Consider the following 5,820-nt stretch of genomic DNA (forward strand, 5'->3'; position numbering starts at 1 on the left):
ACAGTAATCAACACTTCCAACCATCTAATTCAAATTTCCAAAACACAAAATTATCCCTAAAGCATACATGATTTCTCTTGAGGCAGGTCCTCTTATTGTGGCATTTTTATGGCAGATCCCACATTTTACCTAAGAGTAGTAGACCTTTGGTAACTTGGTTGTTCCAAGAGGTGGAGCCACCTCACCTACAACCCAAAAAAAAAAAGTTGTTGATAACTTGATATTAGTAATAGTTACAACCAACTGAATAGAAACTGGACAAGTAAAACACCTCACCTGGTTCTTTGGTCCTACTCATTTTAGGCCTACCAGGTTGTCTTCTATACAAAGGAGGTGCAATTGGCCTATGAATCTTTTCCCACTCCTTCACTCCAGCAATTGGATGCATAATTGGGTCATAAGCCTTCATGTATGTCTCCTTGGTATAGCAGGCATCTACAAAGTCATCAGGGGACATTCCTTTTGAGTAAATGGCTGCTATTGCATGGCCACATGGTAGGCCAGATACATCATATCTTCCACAAGTGCAGGACTTGGTATCCAAGGCCACTGAGTGTTGTGCAACCACCCCACTCTGACATCCAACCCCTCTTCCTTGTACCTCATATCTCCATAGACTTAATGCAACTGGCCTATATTCATGGCTAAAGTCTGCACTTTTCTTCAATAACTTTTCCACTCTTGGCCCTACCTTACACTTCCAATTAGGGCAAGAATTCCTGCAGTTTGCTAACCTCACCATAGTTCCTGTTCTGATCTCTTCCAGACATGCTAGTATAGGCTTCTTCCTTGCTGACAAAATGCTCTTGTTAAAGCTCTCACTGTGGTTGTTGAGAAGGAAGTCACATTTGAACTTTGCTTGGAAATGAGACTTTGACTAGTGAATTGCAGGCCTGTCCATGCACCATTGCCATGCATTAGCTGAGCTTTTCTTCAATCTTCCATTGCTTCAATGAAAGTGTTCATTGTACAGCTCCTTGCCAAGACCCAAAACTTTTGTTTCAACTCCGGCCCTACAATCAATGAACAATTAAACATGCTAAGTTAGAAGTCTGACATAAGCTGCAGAAAACAATTCAGAAGAAAAATAGTTCAAATAATACAACCTGTGTGTCCATCACTCTTAAAGTTGTTGTGAAGATGTCTGACACAATGCCTGTATACAACATCTGGGAACAACTCTTTGATGGCCTGCTCCAGTCCCTTCTGCTTGTCACTCATGAAAGTGTAATGTCCACTGTGATGTATTTCCAGATCAGCCTTAAAAAATCCAGAAACCATGTCCAAGTTTCCCTGCTTTCTTCTTCGACTATTGCCCAAGCTATAGGGTAAATCCCATTATTTCCATTAATGCTAACAGCAGAGAGCAGCTGACCCTTATGGACTGTCTTCAAGTGAAAGCCATCTAATCCTATGAGTGGCCTGCATCCTTCCCTCCATCCCCTCTTCAGATCGAGCTTCTATACATATGTAAATCCTCTTGAATCTAATAACCTCTCCATCCAACTCAGTCTGAATCCAAACTGAGGTACCAGGGTTCCTTCTCTTGAGCTTATGAGCATAGCTTTCAAGTAAATTGTATTGGTCTTCATAAGTGCCTTGTGCTAGTTTCTTAGCCTTCATCCTTGCCCTATAGCACATCTGGTATCCAACCTCCATCCAGAAGTCCTTGTTGATCGATGGCATTCTGCATGCCTTCTCTAGACCAGTTGGGATCACTCATGAAGAATGCTTGATACTCTTCTGCTATGAAAGGAGCATGCATCTGGTACACCTTTTTCACCACTGTATTGCACTTGTGCTCAAGCTTCAATGTCCTAATGTAGATTGTGGGATTATCAAGATCAGTAGTTGAGGCATAAACTTTCCAAGGACAACCTGGTGAAGTTATACACCTTGCACACACCTTGTCAATAAACATGAAACACATCAGTTAATGAAGATGAAAAGAATTACAGTGGAGAAATTAAATGAAAAAGAAAACATACCACAGTTCATAAATGTAGTTATTACTCACCTTGTGTCTGGTGTTGGTTGGGAATCTGAGTTCCTTTTTTGTCAGAATAGAATGCTTTAGCATTCTTGAAAACCCTTGAATTGGCAAACTCTATTCCCAACTCAAAGCTAGGGTTCTTCATGTCTTCATTTCCCTTAAAGTCTCTCCAGTTGGAATACCTTTTCCTGCACTTCACAGGAAACCTCCCTCTATCCTCGATCACCCTCCTCATATGAAGAGCCATGTAAACTACCCAATTTATCACTTTCATTCCCATCGTTCTCTGAAATGTTTCCCTCAAAGCCCATATCATCCCATTCATTTACCCTAGATGGATCACCATCAACATTCTCAGCAAATTGCTGGTCATCACCCTCACTGTCCAGCTCAATGTCAGAATCTCTAATCCCATCAAAGTTGGGGTCATCAGAATCAGTAGAACTTGAATCCCAATCTTCCTCTTGCAGAGGTCTACTCCCACCATTTGATGTCCCTTCTCCATGCCTAGAACATTGTCCCCCATACTGTGTTGCATATCTAGGCTGAACAACCTTATTAGGCCTGCCTTTCTTTTTCTTTGGTGCTGGAATGTCATCATGTTACACCTTCTGTTTTCCTTTGTCTAAAGTTCTTTTTTTCCTTGATTGGCTCTCAAGGCCTGGCCCGTCCATGTTCCCTGGCCCATTATCTTACCTTGGCCCATCACCAACCCTAGGCCCAATACCAACCCCCAGCCCATCATGGTTACCTGGAACAACATTATCTTCTGTAGTTTCATCAACAAATGGCCCATCATCATCTGACAGCTCCACAATTGGAGGCCCATCATCATCCCCATTATCACTAATGGACCCTTCTTCTACATCATCAATCCACCAGTTCATGAAAGAAGTGTGATCTAAATCCTCATCATACTTGTCAAGCTCATTTTCCATGAACACCCTCCTTGGACTTTCACAAAGTATATACAGCTCCAGAAGCTTGGTCCTAGGGGAGACATACTTGCACATGTCCACTGCCTCATTATCATTCATCACTGGAAGATATCCTGTATCTTCCTCACTACCCGGAATTCGAAACCAAAACTGTATTGGAGGTGCCTGATATCCCATATCATAGGCCCAGTAATGCAAGTATGCAACCCTATCAATGAGACCTTGTTGTTTCTGTGTGAGAATACGGTAACTAAGAAGCATGATGGGGAGAGAGAGAGAGAGGGACACAAGCATGTATAGTGGTTCACCTTGCACTTGGGGCAAGGCTACGTCCACTTAGATATTTTACTATGAGTGAGGTCAAGTGACCTTTGTAGTGATACAAGTATAGGGATCATGGATCCATCCCTTCTAAGAAGGGGAGGACTTCCCTTTATAGCTAAGGGAAGTCCCACTCTATTTACATATCCTCGATGTGGGACAATAATACATATATTGCTTCCCTTGAAGCCTCTTGTAGAGTATGGGAGGGTGGCCTCCCGACTAGATATCGGCCGACCTCCACCATGGCAACGTAGCTCGGGTGTCGGCCTACCGGATGCATGTCATAGGGGGGGCTAGCCATGCCGCGGGGCCCACCTATGAGGTCGTTGATTATGCTTGGCGGTATGTAATATAGGTGGTATGTACAAGTCCCCCAAGTCCCCGAGTAAGAGGCGCTTCTTGGTTGGGGAGTTTAAATATGATGCCGCCAAGTATGAGTGATGACCTTGTTTGAACGCTATACCCATACTAGTCCCCCAACTCCGTAAGTAAGAAGGGACTCTACGGGTATGTTGGTGCCCCGGGGCCCTCATCAAGCTAGTACCTGCAAATAAGATGAGTGCACACAAAGCATATTGATTGCGCTAAGGCAATCGAAGTGACATTTGAGTCAAATGCATCGAGGTGCATGAATGTTTATGTGAGATGCATGTTACACAATGTGTGTATGCATATATTATGTAATGTTTGACATACGACGTATAAGTCGAAAATGTATGTGTTATGATAGTATAACGAAGTGCATATGATGCATAGATGTGTGATGAACACGATGACACATAATGATATGTAATGTTGTATGCACGTGATGAACACATGTTAGGACCGGGAGTGTAGTTACTCGCTGAGTCCCCCAAGTCACGTAGAAAAACAGGAATTTGGATTTAGGCTATGGTAGACAAAGCCGGTAAGGCTAAGAATGAAGCTCCGGTATCGAAGTAACCATTGACAATACTAGCGAGACTATGGCGTGACCATGATAGTCCCCCAAGTATAGGTTAGAGGAAGGAACTCTAACTTACTTAACCCGAACGTATAAGTCATAACCTGATTGCTTGGCTCATGTGTAACGGGAACGTAAGAGATGAGCTCGCTCATGTTGAGCGGGTGTGAGTTTTATCCTATGGTCTTATTAATGGGATGTAAAAGAAATTTAATTGTTGCGATCAACAATAGGTGAAAAATTTCAATATTTCCATTAATAGACCATAACACGAAAGTATGAGCGTGAAGCTCAATGATAGTCCCGGTCGGGTACTACCTCCACCTGTGATAAGTGGTATGAATAAGTCCCCCAAGTATAGAGAATGCCCGGGAGGTGAGATGACTTAAAAGCAAAGGATTGGACCTTCGCTTACCCCGCCTCCGGTACCAAGTGGGGTTTTCTGAGGGCTTGAGCCTACGGTACCCGATAGGGTAGAATGAGGACTTGGGCCTCTGATACCCGGAAGGGTAGAATGAGGACTTGAGCCTCTAATACCCGGAAGGGTAGAATGAGGACTTGGGCCTCTGATACCCGGAAGGGTAGATTGAGGACTTGAGCCTCTGATAGCCGGAAGGGTAGAATGAGGACTTGGGCCTCTGATACCCGGAAGGGTAGATTGAGGGCTTGGGCCTCTGATACCCGGAAGGGTAGAATGAGGACTTGGGCCTCTGATACCCGGAAGGGTAGATTGAGGACTTGGGCCTCTGATACCCGGAAGGGTAGAATGAGGACTTGGGCCTCTGATACCCGGAAGGGTAGATTGAGGACTTGGGCCTCTGATAGCAGGAAGGGTAGATTGAGGACTTGGGCCTCTGATACCCGGAAGGGTAGATTGAGGACTTGATGCCTCTCGTACCCGATGGGGTAGCCTGAGGGCTTGATGCCTCTCGTACCCGATGGGGTAGCCTGAGGGCTTGATGCCTCTCGTACCCGATGGGGTAGAGTGAGGGCTTGATGCCTCTCGTACCCGATAGGGTAGCCTGAGGGCTTGATGCCTCTCGTACCCGATGGGGTAGCCTGAGAGCTTGATGTCTCTCGTACCCGATGGGGTAGAGTGAGGGCTTGATGCATCTCGTACCCGATGGGGTAGAGTGAGGGCTTGATGCCTCTAGTACCCGATAGGGTAGAGTGAGGGCTTGATGCCTCTCGTACCCGATGGGGTAGCCTGAGGGCTTGATGCCTCTCGTACCCGATGGGGTAGCATGAGGGCTTGTACAGTGTGGCCCGATGGGGTCACGTGAGGGCTTGAGCCTCCTTAACCCAATGGGGTTGAATGAGGGCCTGTAGGCCTCCTTTACCCGGTGGTGTGACCTCGGGTAGAATGATGCAACCCCGTTGGGGTAACAGGTGGCCTTCGCCTCCGGTACCCGGTGGCGTGGCCCCTGGTAGAATGATGGCATTGGCCTCGTAACCCCGTTGGGGTACCTCGCCGATTGAAGAGGATTTATGTAATGATATGTCCTTGACTTACCCCTTGGGGGTACCACGCTCGGGGCGAGGATTTATGAGATGCATGTTGCATTTATTTTAGTGAGTGTCACATGTGTATATGTAGCAATTTAATTGGATTGCAATTAAAT

The sequence above is a fragment of the Rosa rugosa genome, chromosome 1, assembly GCF_958449725.1.
Source record: "Rosa rugosa chromosome 1, drRosRugo1.1, whole genome shotgun sequence".
Lineage (NCBI taxonomy): Eukaryota > Viridiplantae > Streptophyta > Magnoliopsida > Rosales > Rosaceae > Rosa > Rosa rugosa.